Genomic DNA, 18191 nt, shown 5'->3' with positions numbered 1-18191 from the left:
GAAAAGCAAAGCTAGGCCTTGCTTATTAGGCAATGACAGTATTCTATTTCAGGTTCCATAAACGCAATCTTCCTGGCTGTCATGGAAACTGTCCTGGGACAAGTCCATTGGTGGTGCCTTGGGGTCAATGCTTCTCACTGTCTGCTGTTGTTTAGCCTTACTGTGTCCTCAGGGGAGTGGTGAGAAGGGCCCTAGGGAAACCTGGGCTCCATCTCTATCAGTAATGACCCTAAGGCCAGCTGGCCACAGACATACTATTAAACACCCTTATCCACCAAAATAGGGTAGCCACACATGAACTGCTCATTGGAAATGGTCTCCGGCCTGTGCTAACTCTGAAAACATGTCTAGAAATAGTCTGGGCATGTGCTTGTTGGTTTGGGCCAGAAACGGTGTCAGAGATGTAATGATTTAAATGGTGTAGGTGCTCGAATGCAGGTGCCAGGATCTTTTGGACCTGGTGGATTTACTGATACATTTGTGCCCACGTGGCCCTTGCAGCACTGCCTGCTGTGCACCACCCTGAGTGCCCCACCAGGAGGACACAGCTCTTCCAAGGCATGGCCCCCGCTACCTCCACGCCTGGCTCCACCATGTCCCCAGCACCACTGTATGCTCCAAGCCATGACAGCCAACCTGCTGGTGTTTCAACGGCCCTGGAAAGGGGCTCCAGGCCCTGTATAAGGGCTGTACCCCTGACCTTTACCAGAGAATGACCTATGACTCTTGGTCAGGTGTTTCCAACTCAACTCCATATCCAATTTGCCAGCAAAGCCAGCCTGCCTAACAAGGTGCAAAATATCTCATACACAGGCTCCTTCCACAGCAAACCCAGGCAGTCTGCTCTGCTGGGTTCACTTGTACCTGATGCAGTTTTATACCCTGAAAACAGATGCCCAAGCTTTGTTGATCAACCTTCCCCCTTCCCACCAGAGCACCCAGCCAAGCACCATTTCTGAGCAGGTTCCACTCACAGCAAGGGCACACAAACCAAATGCCACATAGGTAGAGAGAAATCAAGCAGCACTGATGATATTTCCATTTAAAAGAGAAAAAAAAATTGCTGTGATACCTTTGCCTTACCACTGTCCTCCAACACATTCTACTCTTCCCTCCCTGCTCCTCTTCCCCTGCTCCTCTTCTCCTCACCTCTGGCCTGGAGTGCCAGAGGTCCAAAGGGTATGTGGAGCAAGAGTGAGTGTGCAGGGGCAGGTAGGGCATAACCCATGTCAGAGGCCACCAGCTGACCACCTAAGCTGGTGAACAAAATCAGAAACATTGTTCAGAGCATTCAGGGCACATCTATCTGTCTTCGGTGAATGTTTCAATTCACACAAAGTTCCCAGACACCTAAGGTGCCACTCTCTCTTCATAGATAGCACCTCAAGGGATGCAGAGAGCATCTTGCATGGGATCTGGGCAGGGAAGAGAGAGCAGATGGGACAGGCTCGATGTGGAACGTGAATATGTTTTAAGCCACTTTTACCACTTGTGTGTGTGAAGTTTGGGACATCATGCCAGAATAAAAAAATAAGAATACCCTATTGGGTCAGTGGAAAGGTCCATCCAGTGCCAGCAGCGGCACTCCCCAGTCAGGGAGAGCATGTGAGCCTCACCAGCCTCTATCTTCTGTCCCCTGGGACCTCCTCAGCAACCACAGTGGTTATATAAAGGATGTTAGAGGTTAGCTATGTCAGAGGATCTTCAGGATCAGACTTGGCAGACACTTCTGCGGAGTGCTTACCTTGAGGTGTCCCCTCATGTAAAAGCCAGTTAGGAAGCTAATACTCAGACCTTGCCTATCCTAGGTCACAGGCAGGTTTATTGTCACGAGTTAAGGGACTGTAGGAGTGATGGAAAGTGAAATGCAATTAATTATTTATTATCACCACTGCTACTTCAGGTAGCTGTTTGTTTGTGAACATTATTTGTGTTACTGAAGTAGTAGATGGTCAGAAATTCTTTGTCAAAATGTTTTTTACTGGGATTTTAACAGTTCCTTTTTTTATTTTTAATCAAGAAGGGTTCCTCGGGACCAACATTTGAACTCGAGGCAACCATGTCTTTTTGAGTATGTCTCTAAGCCTCTTGGCATATCTTGTCCTTACCTCTACCTTTCTTCAATAGGAGTTTTATTGTTGAATTTTGCAATGAGGCAAACCCATATTAAGGGAAGTCTGCTGTTAGCTTTTGGACTGGGACTAAGATTAACTTTGATAGTAACCGGAAGCCAAAATAAGGACATATATTTGAACGTTTGATCAGTTCTGAATGTCACTCGACTTGCAAACACGGGCATGTGCCCGTGCACCAAACTACTCTCAGAGAAAAAGATGTTTTAATTTTTAATGCAGAATGGTAGAAAAATAAGTTTGAAAACGTTATTATAAACTATCTAATTCATGATTAATAAATGTCTAATATAAATTTTCCAAGAATACCAAAACAGCAACATAGCTTCTGTTTTTTGAAATAGATAAAAAATATTTATGATTTAAAGAAAACAGTGTGAAAAAAAGCAAATATTATACAATTAAATCCTAATTTCTATTCAGGAATTTGCTGTTCCTACCCACTGTTTAAGTCTGGAACATTTCACCTTCAATAAATATTTCTATTTGTACATGGTCTTCTGGAACAGTCCCAGTTTAAATGAAAAGACCAACTTCTTCTAGATTGCCACCTCATTTATACAAGGCTGGCTGGAAAAAGTAAACTGGATGAGTCTGGCCTCATTTTTCTAATCCTTAATTATGCAGCAATACACATTTACATGTTAGTTCAAGAGGGCTTTTTCAGGAGTAGCCTATGAAGAAAGGAAGAACAGCTCTGAGCATTTTTGCTTCGCCAATTTCTTTTTAAAATAAAAGAGTAGAAGTGCTCAGAAAATTCCTGCAATTTGCATCCAGGTGTCCTGAGCTCAGATAACCCTTTAGAAGATCCATTTTTAAGAATTAACTTTAAAAGAAAAATTATCTGTTCTCTCTTTGTTTTTTCCTAGATGTTAGAATGTGAAAGTATCATTTTTAATGCTTTCTGTAAAACAGATGATAAGCATGTGTGAGAAAGTTGAGCATGGAGGGTTGGGATTTTCAGACCTACAAAATGAATGACATGCTTGTGTTTCTTCTTAATTTTGCTTTTTTTTTTTTTAAAATAAAAAAAAATAACATTAAGAGATAGGAAAAGTTAGTGATGACTTGAAAACAGACAAGATGAACCACTCAGCTTGAAGAGCAGATGTCAGTGGTACAAAGTCCAAGTGGCACGTGGATACTGGCAGTGTTCTTCAGGGAATGATCTGAGTCTGATAAATGTTTAAGTGCACCCTCAGTAAGTTAATTCACAAAAAAAATTCAGATGAATGGAACTGTCAGTAAACTGGAGGGCAGGGCTGCAACTCAGAAGAATCTCATCAAGCTGGAGAAATGGGCTGACAGGAACCTCAGGAAGATCAACGAAGGGAAATGCAAAATCCTGCCCCTGGAGAGGAATAACCATAAGCATCAGTACAGGCTCAGGGCCAACCAGCTGGAAAGTAGCTTGGCAGAAAAGGACCAGTTGACCGTGAGCCAGCAATGTGCCCTTTCAGTGCTGAAAGCCAACTGCGTGTCAGGCTGCAGGGGGCAGACCAACATCTGCCAGTTGAGAGAGGGGATCCTTCCTCTCTGGTCAGCACTGATGAAACGTGTCTGGAGTGCCGGGTGTAGGTCTGGGCTCCCCAATGCAAGAGAGACATGGACATACTAGAAGTAGTTCTGTGGAGGGCCATCCAGAAGTTGGGACACTGGAGCACAAGATGCACGAAGGAGACACTAAGAAAAGTTGTCTTGTTCAGCCTGGAAAAAAGGGTTCAGGGAAGATTTCATTACAGTCTTCCAGAGCCTGAATGGGAAGTATAGAAAAGTCAGAGCCGGGCTGCTCTTGGAGGTGCAAAGCAAAAGGACAAGGGACAGCAGACCCAAGTAGAAACAAGCAAAATTTTGACTATATATAAGGAAAAAAATGTTCATTGTGAAGGTGCTCAAACGCTGTAACAGGTTGCCTGAAGAAATGTGGGGCATCTCCCTCCCTGTATGCATTCAGAACTCAACTGGACACAGATCTAAGCAGTTTACTGTAATTTTGAAGTTGTCCTTGCTTTGAATAAGGGCTTGGGCCAGATAACCTCCAGAGGTCCCTTTCAATCTACATTATTCCTTGATTGTGTGTTACCTTGTTAAGTCATAATGAAAAATCAGATTACATTGCATGTAATAGTTTTACTAACTGGTAATGCTTACAGGACATGAAAGGAAGATGGGGTTAAGATGAATTGTACAGAATATGTCCTTAATGAGTACACAGAATTTTGTACTATACATGAGAGAGAAAGGGGGGGTACTAGTCCTTATGAAACACTATCAGGGATCAGACTTGTGCATGCGTGAGGGTGCCTTGTCAAAAAGGTAAGCAGGAGGGGTGTGTGGGGTACATGATTGTTCCTGTCAGTATCAGGGCTGAATTCAGTTCGTAGCTGGGTGCATGCTATCTAGGCCATTTTCAGGTGACGTATCACGATGATATCAAAATACAGTTCAGGCTTATCTTTAATCTAGACTTAATCACAGAATATGCCACAAACATTGTAAATCTCATTTGTGAATTGAACCTCTTGTGGCTTTTCCGTGCTTGTTCTGATACTTCATATGCTTTACAGTTACAAAATGGGGAACCTTCATCAAGTGCTGATGTAATTACCATTACTAGCATAAACAATTTCTGAATCAAAGTCAAAGGTCTCATTTTCCTAAGCAGTTGCTAGGGGAAGAGATTATTTTAAGTTTTGAAACACATTTTCCAATTTCCTGGGTCTGTAGTTTTCACGAAGTATGTAAATGTTAAACAAGTACAAATTAATTCTCTGATGGCCTGTTTTAGCAGAGAGTAAATCTGTTAAAGTTTATGTAAAAAAAGACCAGTGGTCTTCACACAAACTGTCAACACTAATTAAAGGTTTCTCATCATTTTATATGATGTTTATCTCCAGCTGTGTGAATGATATAAGCAAAGTTGTTCACCCTTCCCTTCCCTTCCCTTCCCTTCCCTTCCCTTCCCTTCCCTTCCCTTCCCTTCCCTTCCCTTCCCTTCCCTTCCCTTCCCTTCCCTTCCCTTCCCTTCCCCTATCCTATTCTGATTTCCCCACCAGCGTACAGGCCTAGTCTTTTGTCCTGTCTTTATAATTGGGAATGTGAGACTGAGCTGACAAAAAAAGCAAGACTTAATTGACTTTTAATAAAATGGCTTATTCTTAAAATCTCCATTTGTTTTTTCTCCTCTTCTCTTTCCCTCACTGTTAAAACAAAACAAAAAAAAACCAGAAGAGATAACCAGATTTCTGATACTTGTTCTCACTTAAACTCATCAAGCCCTTTCTTTTTTAATTGAAGAAATAGTGCTGATTAGTCAGTGCACTGTGACTTCAGATTGTAGTTCACTCCAGGCAGATTTTTCAGAGAAGACATGTTTCTGAAAATGTGAATCTTTACAGCAAGCAGAGACAGGGCAGGGCCACGGAGTTCAGATCCAGACATGCATTACAATGTGAGTGGCCGACCTAGTTAAGCCTCACAAAAGAGATTTGTCAGCTGGAAAAACTTCTCTCAGGGTCTGATAAAATTCTCACGAACAACCAAAGGTGCTTTGAACGCTGTCAGTGGATTACTCGCTGTTTTTTGAAATTGACAAAAATTCTGAATCAGGGTCACTGCTAAAATCTAAGAGCATACAATCACTGGCCAGAATTAGTGGGGAAGCAGAAAAGTGCTGCCTGCTTCTTGGGAAGCACTGCTTTTATATTTTGCAGTGATTAAATCTTTGGAATATTTTATTAGTAGTATGTTTACTATTGCAGATCATGCAAATACTCTGAAACCCAAGTGTTTATTAGATGGCTTGGCTTTGGAAATCTTATCCCAGAACATCATAAGAAAAGTGGTAGGATGGTGGAACTATTCAAAATGTAATTTTCTAATGAGTTAAAGAAAGGAAAAAGAAGGCTGAATTTTTATTTTATAATATATTAAGTGGTTTTTTTGTTTAAAATTGTTTATAAAGTAGTTTTATGGAGTAAATTAACAGAGAAACCCACTTTTTTTTTACTTTTTAAAAACTTTTTTTTTCCATCGGAGAAAGAAACAGAAAGTTAGAAAGTAAGACACTGTGAAAGAAACAAGAATGGTTTGTCTGTGTTTTCCCACTGGAAAAATAGAGGAATTAAGGAAAACTTGTTTGAAATACTGCATATTACTATCATTTCTAGGTTTTTGTTTTGCCCTTCCTTATATATACTACACTTTCTGAGATGAAAGAAGTGATGAAGAACAAATCTTTAAGGTAAACTATCCAACTCCATTATAAATAAAAAATTTGAAAATTGTGGCAAATATTTTTGTGAAAATTTTGGAAAACTGATAATTTTAATTAAAAATTAAATGCAAACATTTTAAAAGTATTCTTATTCTTTGGATTAGAAAAATATAAGTAGCATTTAGTCAAGTTATTGGAATTCTTATTTCTTACTATCTAATTATATATATTTTATGAATATGTGTATACGTGTATATATGTATGTATATATAATAATAGTTTCTATGGTGTGTTTTCCAGTTTTATGTTTGCACATAGAGTCAGAAGCAGGATAATGAAAAATCAGTCCAGCCTAAACGAGTAATGGTAGTAGCTCAGTCTGGGAACAAAATTAAGAAGTGATTCACTTTTGAGTTTCAGTAAAGTCAACTTTGATGTAAAATCTGATGGACCCCAGCTTAATGGTTACCTTTTATTTTAGGACTAAAAAGATGATTGCTCCCCATTACTGAGCCATTCCTTTCATAATCTTAAAATATTGGGATTACATTAGCAGGTGTCTGCTTTGAAATGTGCCTAGTTTTGCCTGATAAGTGTAAAATTTGGAGTGACACCAAGAAAGCTCCTCTTTCCTCAATGATAATCGCAAAACAGCATCACAACTGCTGGCATGAATACATATCCTGAGCAATATTTTGCTGTAGAAATGTTCTTATAATTGTTCTTATCTTAGAACATGGTAAAAGAGATTCCTGTTTTACCAGACTTAGATTACTCTGTAGAGGACATCAATTAATAGGTAAGCATGAAGGGTGTCTGGATTAGACTATGATTAAACTTTCCATTTCCAGTTTCAAAGTTAATATAGATGTTGTAACTTTATTTGCCTTAATCCTTTAAGGCAGTGAAAGTACTCATTGCAGAAGTGATAGGAACTCAAGTTTCTTGCCTGGGAAAAAGCTTTGAGTCTAACAGAAACTAGACATGAAAAATATTAATTACATCACTTTCCCATTCCAAGGAGAACATTTTCTAATGTTTTTCAAGTTTAATTGGACATGTCCGAGATACTGAAATTTCCCCCTCTGCCCTTAGGAGATTCATTTACTGTCTAACAAATCTCATTATCAGGATGTTTTACCAGTCTAAACTCCCTGTCTTCATGTCATCCCGTTTCTCCTATTAAACACTATTTCCAGGCACATTTGCAAGGAAGTGTTTGGTGTGCAGTGGCTGCAAGTGATTAAACATGAGAAGAGCCATAAATACCAATAATAGACAGTAAAATCTATCCTACTACTTTCTCATTTTCTGAGATGCTTTTGGTCCTAACACTTAACTGCAGCTGACATCTAGACAGAGCCACATTTTAAACTTTGGGCAGGTAGTGAGCAGAGTTGGATTAGCAGTTCATTATACCAAATCCTTCATGCTGGCGTAAATCCAATATGACATGCTAAGGAATTGCCATGAATTCTTAAAACCCTTCCTCCCTAGATAATTACATACCAATCATTGAAACACCACTGCTGGCATACTCAATAGCTCATAATTTATGTCGAAGTGAAACTGTTTTAAAATAATATTTGTCAACATTTTTCTTTTTCATCCTTTAATTTGCCTTCATTGCCTTTTTTCTTTCTCCTAAATGTGTGGTGTGATGGAAGCCACATAATTAGTGCTGAAAGCATCAGTTTAAAAAAAAGAGTACTGTTCTATTATTACCATAAACATATGTTTCAAAAGGGTAATAACTTACTGCATATCATTTTCTTCATATGTTTCTTTCTGGAATTGAAATCCTAAAAAGATGAGTTCTCTATTGTCTTAGGAAGACTGTTTTTAATTTCTCTTTGTCTCATTATAGCAATTTTCAGAACAGATATTATTCTGCCTTACACTACAAGAAGATTCTGGTGTTTAATTTGTATTTTGAGTCTATAAAGCAAAGGAATATGTACATTAATATTGACACTTTTTCTTTTGCTATAAATAAATGAAAACTGGTGCTTTTGGGATGTCAGATCTGATTAACTATCCTTGAAAAAAGGGAAAATTAAGTGAACATTCAAAAATATTTTTTTCATTACTATTATCACATTTTTTGTCTTGAAGATTCATGAAAGAAAGGAAATGAGTTTATCCATTCTGATTTATTTGCGTTTAAAAAATATTTCACCCATCATGCTCTCTGGAATTTTAGAAAGTACTTTATACCTTTTTACTCTTAGGGAGGTAAACAGAGGTAGCTGTTGAACAATACTTCAAAGAACATGCTAGTGTACTCCACCATATATGAAATTTGTTCTATGTGATGTGAAACTGAGCTCAGGCAATCATCTTCAGGATTTTTACCCCCTAAGTATTGTTAACAGGGCTATAACCTGAATAATAAAATAAAATCCTAGATAAAACTATGTATTGCATTTAAATATATGTTTTGAAACATTTTTTTTTCTGATTTCACTGAAAATTCAAAGTATGAATTCCCTCCTAATCCCACAATTTCTTGCCTCTGCCACCCAGGCCAATTATTTGCACAGATTTATTTCAGAAATATTGTGAGGGATCACCCAGACATCCAAATATGACAAAGAAAAATCACAAGTCATGATAAAGAAACCTGACCTTGATTTTCTCAAGGAACATGTGGTAAAAACTTAAAGAAAGATCATAGGAAATAAAAGACCTAGAGGAATTTTACTAGGCTAGTTTTTCCCATTTTAATTTCTGAGCCATAGGCCCTGCTTTAGGCATAATTCCTAGGAAAATTAAACTACTGTAATATTTATAACTGCCTGCAACAGATGTTGAATGCACTCTTTTCCTCTCCCATTCGTACAGATGGAGTGTGCGTGCTTATGCTCCAGCATACTTGCGGAGGGAACAGTCAGATCCCCGGCACAGCCCCTTTGTCAGGAAACTCTCGCTAAGGAGCATCACATAAGGCATCTCTTTTCCTGTGCAGACAAAGACCCTAAGAAGTGGAAGGGGAACCATGTGTGCGTAAAGCATGAACCCTTCTCAAACACAAACACCCTCCTGAATGGTAGGGTTGGGGGAGAAATATCTAAGGCGATAATACTTAAAATAAAAAACACCATAATTTAAAGGTAAAAGTACCTGTCAGCTTCAGACTAACAGAGCTTGTTTCTACTTTAAAGGTCCTTCATTGAAAAAGAACCACATAAAGAGGCTGTGGGTGCAATTGCTTTCAACATCTTCTGTTCTCTAAATTCTCTAGGCTAGATTTCTTCAAGAAATATGAAGAGAAACAGAATTGTGCAGAGGGTGATTCTTGTCCCCTACCTCAGTCACCTGTCTAGGGCATCACCTTGGAATGAGATAAAATAGGAGATTTCTATTTCTTCGCACTGACTACGAGAGAGACTCTGATGACCACACAAGATTTGGATAACTAACTTTTAGACAACAGATTTGTGATATCCATTAGCATCCCTGAGAATCTGGCTTTGAAGCACACTGGTGCCTTGGCACAAGAAAGCTGGTCAATATTCAAGGGTCACCTCCTCCAAGCTCAGAAGCGATGCATACCAACAAAGAGTGAGTCAGGCCAAAAAGCAAGAAGGCCTGCATGGATGAACTCCTGGACAAACTCAAACACAAAAAGGAAGCCTACAAAGGATGGAAGCAAGGATGGATAACCTGGGAAGAATACAGAGAAACTGTCCAAGCAGCCATGGATCAGGTTAGGAAAGCTAAAGCCCTGATAGAGTTAAAACTGACCAGGGATGTAAAGGGCAACAAGAAAAGCCTCTACAGGTACGTCAGTGATAAAAGAAAGACTAAGCAATATGTGGGCCCTCCCCAGAAGAAAATGGGAAACCTAGTTACCCAGGATATGGAGAAGGCTGAGGTACTCTATGTCTTCTTTGCCTCAGTCTTCACTGGCAAGTGCTCTAGCCACACTGCCCAAGTCACAGAAGGCAAAGGCAGGGACTGGGAGAATGAGGTAACTGCCCACTGTAGGAGAACACCAGATTTGAGACCGTCTGAACAACCTGACAGTGCACAAATCCATGGGACCTCATGAGATATACCCATGGATCCTGAGGGAACTGGTGGATGAAGTTGCTAAGCCACTATCCATCATATTTGAGAGGTTGTGTCAGTCTGGTGAAGTTCCCGTTGAGTGGAAAAGGGGAAACATAACCCCCATTTTTAAAAAGAGAAAAGAGGAAGACCCAGGGAACTACACGCTGATCAGTCTCACCTCTGTGCCTGGCAAGATCATGGAGGAAATCCTCCTAGAAACTATGCTAAAGCACATGGAAAAGAAGGAGGTGATCAGTGACAGGCAACATGGCTTCACTATGGGCAAATCATGCCTGACAAATTTGGTCACCTTCTATGATGGGGTTACAGCACTGGTGGATAGGGGAAGAGTACCAACGTCATCTACCTGGACTTGTGCAAACCATTTGACACCATCCCGTACAACATCTTTGTCTCTAAATTGGAAAGACATGGATTTGACAGATGGACCACCGGATGGATAAGGAACTGGCTGGATAGTCACACTCAAAACTTTGTGGTCAATGGCTCCATTTCCAAGTGGAGACAAGTGGCAAATGACAAGTGGCATTCCTCAGGGGTCGGTACTGGGACCAGTGCTGTTTAACACCTTTGTTGGTGACATGGATGATGGGATTGAGTGCACCCTCAGCAAGTTTGCTGACGACACCAAGCTGTGTGATGTGGTCAACACACCTGGGAGGTGGGCCCATGCCAACTCATGAAGTTCAGCAAGGCCAAGTGCAAGGTCCTGCATGCAAGTTGTGGCAATCCCAAGCACAAATACGAACTGGGCAGAGAAAGGATTGAGAGCAGCCCTGCCGAAAGGGATTTGGGGGTGTTGGTGCATGAGAAACTCAACATGAGCTGACAATGTGAGCTTGCAGCCCAGAAAGCCAACTGCATCTTGAGCTGCATCAAAACAAATGTGGCCACAAGTCAAGGGAGGTGATTCTTCCCCTTTATTCCACTCTGGTGAGACTGGATTACTGAGTCCAGCTCTGGGGACCCAACATAAGAAGAACACAGACCTGTTGAAGTGAGTCCAGAGGAGGGCCATGAAGATGATCAGAGGGTTGGAGCACCTCTCCTATGAAGACATGCCAAGAGAGTTTTGGTTGTCCATCCTGGAGAAGAGAAGGCTCCAGGGAGACCTTATAGCAGCCTTCCAGTACCTAAAGAGGAAAGATGGAGAGGGACCATTTATCAGGGAGTGTAGTGATAGGACAAGAGGTAATGGTTTTAAACTGAAAGAGGGGAGATTTAGTTTAGATATTAGGAAGAAATTCTTTACTGTGAGGGTGGTGAGTCACTGGCACAGGTTGCCCAGAGAAGTTGTGGATGCCCCATCCCTGGAAGTGTTCAAGGCCAGCTTGATGGGTCTTTGAGTAATCTGGTCCAGTGGGAGGTGTCCCTGCTCATGGCAGGGGGGTTGGAATCGGATGATCTTTAAGGTCCTTTCCAACCCAAACCATTTTATGATTCTATGATTATGAGATGTCTTGCAGAACCAGATGGAACATATTGTCTTATAATAAAAAATGAAATAAAAAAAAGAAATTTAGACTTATCCTGCAACACATAGCATAAATATAGGTCCAATAATTAAAATTAGCTATATATGTCTACTGTCTTAACATTGAATTCACACATTAATTTCTCTTTCAGGAAGGAAATGGACAAACTGCATTAGCAATACCAGATCATCTTTTGATCATTTATCAGAGAGAACTGGAAAGAAAAGAGACATCAAATTCCAATCAAGTATTTTGTTTTTTTTTTTTTTTCCAAACAGTGATGTTATGCGAATTTTCCTATGAGCTACAGATCACTATCGAGATTCCAGGCTAAAGCTGTTTGTGGTATCCACATACCAGAGCGCACATCAAATGGCAGGATAAAAATCTGCAGTGGTAAGATACTGAGTTGGGACTGCCATCCAGGAACTGATGCCAAGATAATAACACAAAAGCTGTGCTGAGTTGGTTATGTATGTGGAATGGAGTCGTGAACCACTGAAGTTATAATAGTTACACAGTAACCTGAAGATGGGAATGCTGAATGGGAGAAAGGCAGACAAATGCCAGAAAGACACACTGCAGCACAGTTTCTGGCAAAGCAAAATTGACATCAGAAGCTGTGAGTTACTGACAGAAAGCAGGTTTTGCAATTCAAGTTGTGGCTGTGGCTGAGCAACAATGCTGAGCATTAAGCCATGAGCAGAAATGAAATCTGTAACAGTGTCTACAGGGAGCAGTGCCAAACTCTGGTGACATATTTAATCAACATGTAAAGGATGCTTGCAAAGTATTCTATGAAAGTCAGTGTCCTCAGGTGAATATATCACATATTTGCTTAAGGAGCTTATAGAAAGTCACTTAATCTCCAAACCTAGGTTTTATTGGAATGTAAAATACTGAACAAGAAAAAAAAAAAAAAGTAGGAGACTTTAAATAGAAAATACCTTTACTGTGCTAGCTAAGACAGATGGCAATACAAGGTTTAAAAACAAATCCTACTCGCTCCTTTCTACTCTCTCCTTACATTGAGGACCTTTTCTTTCACACTTACTGTGTAGCTCAGCACTTTCTGTGCTTTCCCAGGCTCCAAACACTGCATGCACTCTTGTTTCTGAAGAAGGGGCTTTGCTTCTTGCTGGAATCCTCCAGCCTGCACTCATGACCGGTCCTTGCATCTCCCATCTCCCGCTCTGCGCCCATCCAGAGATCACCTACAGGAGTGGTGCAGTCACCATCTCTCTCAAAAATATTCTGGCCAAACAGCCATCTTCCACCTCTGCTGTTCAGTCAAAACCTTGGATGAAGAAGTGAAGCAGTACACTGTAAGGCAGAAATAAACCTATTGACCATAAGGGTTTCCATCTCAATACTAGACATGTACTGGTCTTTCTAGCTCTACACATACAGAGAAGCTTGATACCACTAGCAGTGTCACCTTAAATTCCAAAGTGTAATACCATCAATAGCCAAATGTCGCAAGAAAATCCTCTGTGAGAGCCCTTAAATCATTTGAAGGGTGCAGCCACTTCCATTTGACCTTATCACATAAGTTGTTGCATTGATGCAATCAGTCTGTCCAAGAGATTTTGGAAACTCTTTTCCATCTATGACATGGCACTACTAAATGCTGCATGTTACTGTCTGTCCCACTCAGACTTATGCTTAGAGGAATTAATTTATGGTTTTTTTCCCCCTCAACATTTATCTTCATTCACTGTAGTTACTGTCACAAATTATTTCCTCCTGTTGTATGTGGGTGTAGGTGTGAGTGAGTGCACCTCTTTCATGTGTCATTTTGGTTGTCAACGAGCCCAGCACAGTGTTTCAAAAATTGGAATCACTGAATAGGATGTATTTTAATATCATGAGAACAGGAATATTCTCTTTTCTATCCCTATGTCTTTCACTGAAAAGTTTATTTTCAGGTTTTCCTATCTCTTGTTCCAGCTACAGCTGGCTTTTGAAAATAGGAAATGACACATCAGCCGTCAGTCTGGAGTCACTAGATTGTCATCCCTAACATGAGTGGAACAGCAAAATTAATCTGAAATTAGCATCCATGGATGGGACTCAGCTGCCTGTATTTTACACCAAAGCTGTCTAACGGTTTATCCCCATTTGCAGAAACCTACAATGTTTCATCCTCTTTAATAGGATGAGGATTCATCCTCATCCACTTTAGGAATAGCCATTTTAAGCATGCATCATTCCTCCACTTTTGCTGATGTTATGCTTAACTCATCTTCCTGATGAGTGTTCTGGTGTTCTGCTAAAGAAAACCATCACCTTAACCTGGAATGCCATCAAACGTTAGGTGACCTAGATCCCATAGTCTCTTTTTCCAGGTTTGAGATGGCTGAGTGTCTTTTAGTGTCCTGCAGAGTCAGAACGGTCCTAAGACCCCTCCAATTAAATGAAAGCTAATGAGTGCTGTCAACAGGGTCAAAAGCCTTTTCACCCTCAGAAGAACAATCCAAATTTTTTAATTACTCTCTTCTTTTTCCTATTCTGCAATCATTCCCCTTCTGTTATTTTTCTACTTACTGGTATAATGAAGTCATGTTCTTCCTGCTGTGCCCTTTTTTCCTGAAGCCGTTCAGTGGTCAACTCTCACAGCCTGTGCTATTCTGACATCATTTTCCTCATTCCATGTTTGCTTTGTGGGCAATCCTTCCATATTTGCTGCAGCTCTTATGCCACTGAAACAATTCATCATCACCAGCTGGCCCTGTTTGAAGCAGTAGAGCAGCAGACGTTGAAAGTTAGCTGATCAAACAACATGCAATCGAATGGCCCAGCTTTCTGGGTGTCCTAGAGAGTTAACAGCACTGCCCATCCACTCAGGGCTTCGCCATGCTTGGGATCATAGCTTCAGTTCTGCAAATCCCACTCATACCATTTCTCAGCTTTGCATAGCCAAACAGATGGAGTTTCCTTAAATAAAGAGTAAAGACAAGGGTGCTGGGAGAAAAATAGTGTCCAATATTTTATACAGAATAATTAGTACTATTTACTGTATTCAACTTTTGGGTTTTTTTGAGTGGGAGAAATAAGGAGAACTTCCATATGACAGACACATTGGCATAATTAGTGAGGCAAAACAGATTTCTCTAGTTTCTGAAGCTACAGCCTACAGCCTTTGCAGAACTGTGTGAAAGTTAAAATCTTGTTGGCCAAAAGTCCTAGTTTTCTTCAAAAGAGTCCTGCTATCTGGAATGCAAAACTATTTGTTTATGATTCAATGTACAAACTTGACCCTGTAGATGATGCTCCCATGGACAAACTCTCCTTTCACAGTTAATCTGTCAAAGTTATGATCTTATTTTGATGCTATTTTGGCACCACCAGTGGCAACTGCTGATGCAAAAAAAAAAAAAAAAAAAGGTATTTACACAAACTGATGATTCATTTTTGTAATGGCATCTATGTCTCACATGTCTTTGGGCTATTTTTTCTGTGTTTAAAAGAATCCTAACAGCTGCGTCTGAATTGTAAAGCAGACCCCGGGGAAGAGTATACGGTCATCTAATCCAGGGGAAATACTAAAGAGCACTACTGTCCCTGAGCTCACTCCAGCAGTTTTATCTCAACATTGATGGCACAAGAACACAGCTGAGGTACTTACCAGGGGGATGGAAATGGAAAATACAGAATGGAGTGCTTCTGTCTGATCATGCAGGGCAGCCACAGCATTGTTAGTTGGAAGCAAGGGGTTAAGACAATTAGGGTGACGGCTACAACTTTCTTCATGATTTTGTGCATGAGTCTCTGTTCCAAGACTAAAGAAGTCAAAGACTTGGGCTTCTTGTTCAGAGACTGACAGGGAAGTTGTTGGAAATTAGAGAGGGAATTTAAAATTAATGAGTAAAACTAAAGTAACTCCTTGTATAAAAAGCTTTTCAGAGTTAGAAAGTCTCACCACAATTCAGTTTCCCTTAATTACGTTCCAACATGGATTAAATTAAATTGAACTAATTGGGAAAACATCCACACAGAAGTTTAATCCATTTTACCTGGACATTTAAATTGTACATTTAGTTAAGCCAAGCTTGTTGATGCTCTAGAAAGCTCCTCTAAGAAATTCTTGGACAAGTATGAAAGCAGATACACTTAACTATTACAGCTCTGATTCTCCTTCAGCTGTTCCAGAATAAAGATCACGGCTTCTGTTTTTAATCTGGTTTTAATCATTCAAGGAGTACAAGTTAATATTATGTGATGCATGTCATCCTAATAAACAGAGGATCTTGAATTTCACGTCCTTGAGTTTTGTATCTCAAGTCAGGTGCTGGATGTTTTCAACGAGTTGTTCACAATCAACCCAGAGAGAAACAAAAACTAATGATTGTGTAATTCATGAATACGACAACAACAGAAAAATTCAGGGAAGAATGGTTTGATGTATAAGTATTCTGTGAACATATACACTTGCTGAATTCAATTCTTTAATGCAAATTACTTAGAGCTTGCATGCACCAAATGTGGGAAAGGAAGAACACGTGAAGTTATAAAGACAGGGATAAAAGTTTATTATTAGACATAATGAGAAGACATCAAGAAAATTTAACTTAAAATACTTGTTAGGAAAATCTTTTTGCAGCCTGCTAGGGAAGTGATGGAAAACTAGATGCTGGAGGGATCTAAATCTCGGCAAGACACAGGAAGATTAATTGATTTGTTTAGTTCTCTATTAGAAATATGGAGGACTAGTTGTCAAATGTGTCTTAAATTGCCAGATAATGCAGGTTATGCAGACACGTGCCACAAATCCCCTCACTTGTGATGCAGATGCACATTTTGTGGACACAGAATCATAGAATGGTTTGGGTTGGAAGGGAACTTCAAAGGTCATCTAGTCCAACCTCCCTGCAGTGAACAGGGACATCTTCAACTAGATCAAGTTGCTCAGAGCCCCATCCAACCTAACCTTGAATGTTTCCAGGGATGGCACATCTACCACCTCCCTGGGAAACCTGTTCCAGTGTTTCACCATCCTCAAAGTAAAGAAGTTTTTCCTCATGTTCAGATGGAACTTCCAGTGTTCCAGTTTGTGACTGTTGCCCCTTGTCCTGTCGCTAGGCACCACTGAAAAGAGTCAGACCTCATCCTCTTGACACCCGCCCTTTAGATATTTACAAGCACTGATAAGATCCCCTCTCAGTCTTTTCTTCTCCAGGCTAAACATCCTACACTGGGAATGCGATATAGCTTTATCTGGAAAGATGAGATGCTGAAATCCATGCTGAAAATGGACATGGATTAGCAGCCTAACAAAAGCTAACAACTCATTTTATATAGGTACTAACACACTACTAGCTTATGTTGTATGGGTAATGTAACAGCCATCAGGGAGAAACGCAATATGAATCAAACGACAGAACACAGGGATCTTCTGATATCTGTGATCTGTATTTAAGGTTTCCAGTGATCTTCTCTTTCAATTTTCCAAATGCCTTCTGGTATATACAACATGAACACAAACTATTTGAACAAGATATCTGGAAAAAATAAGGTAGTGCAAAATGGACCTGTCATATTTTGCTGAAACTTTGTCAAAAGATTTTCTGAGTTGGAAACAAGTATAAAAATTCTTAGTTAAAGAAGGCAACTTAAAAAAACAAAAAACAGGAGGAAGGAGAAAAAACATGTTTAAACAGCTGGAAAAGGAAAGTTTTGAATATGTAGTAGCTCTTACATCCTTATGTCTGCATATGTGCTCACGTGGTATACTTTGACTTAATAATATTCAGTCTAAATCAAGGTAGTATTGAGTGTTATACCAGGTAAGGATCTGGCATACGGTGTATCTGTTTTGTATAGCATATTGAACAGTTCCTTTTTTCTTTTTCTTTTCATCTTAAGATATACTGCCTTGTGCTTCTTATAAAATACTTTGTATAAGAACTAGTTTCATAGGGAAAGATGACATTCCTATTCTGTTTTCAAGTTAAATTGCATCTTTGTCTTTTGAAAGAGGTCCTGCTTTTGGATTTTTGCTTTCTCTGCTTGTTTTTGTGCTTTTCAATTTTTTATCTGCTACCATTTTTTTTTTTTTTTTATTTAGGACACAGAGGCACAGATTATTTCTCATTAAATTGCTTAATCATCAATGTAATAAAACTTAAGCACACAATAAGTTTTTATAAGGCTACAATACAATTTAAGTGCTCACAGTAAGAGACCTTTGTAAGGTGCCATGTAAAATAAGCCATCTGCAGGACATGAAAGTTCTTTAAAGTCCAGGAAAGGTATCGCATAAAACTGAATATTCTCAGCTGGTGTTTAATC

This window comes from Rissa tridactyla, chromosome 3 (genome assembly GCF_028500815.1).
Source record: "Rissa tridactyla isolate bRisTri1 chromosome 3, bRisTri1.patW.cur.20221130, whole genome shotgun sequence".
Classification (NCBI taxonomy): Eukaryota; Metazoa; Chordata; class Aves; order Charadriiformes; family Laridae; genus Rissa; species Rissa tridactyla.
The sequence above is the reverse complement of the archived record's forward strand: the minus strand, read 5'-3'. Positions refer to the sequence as shown.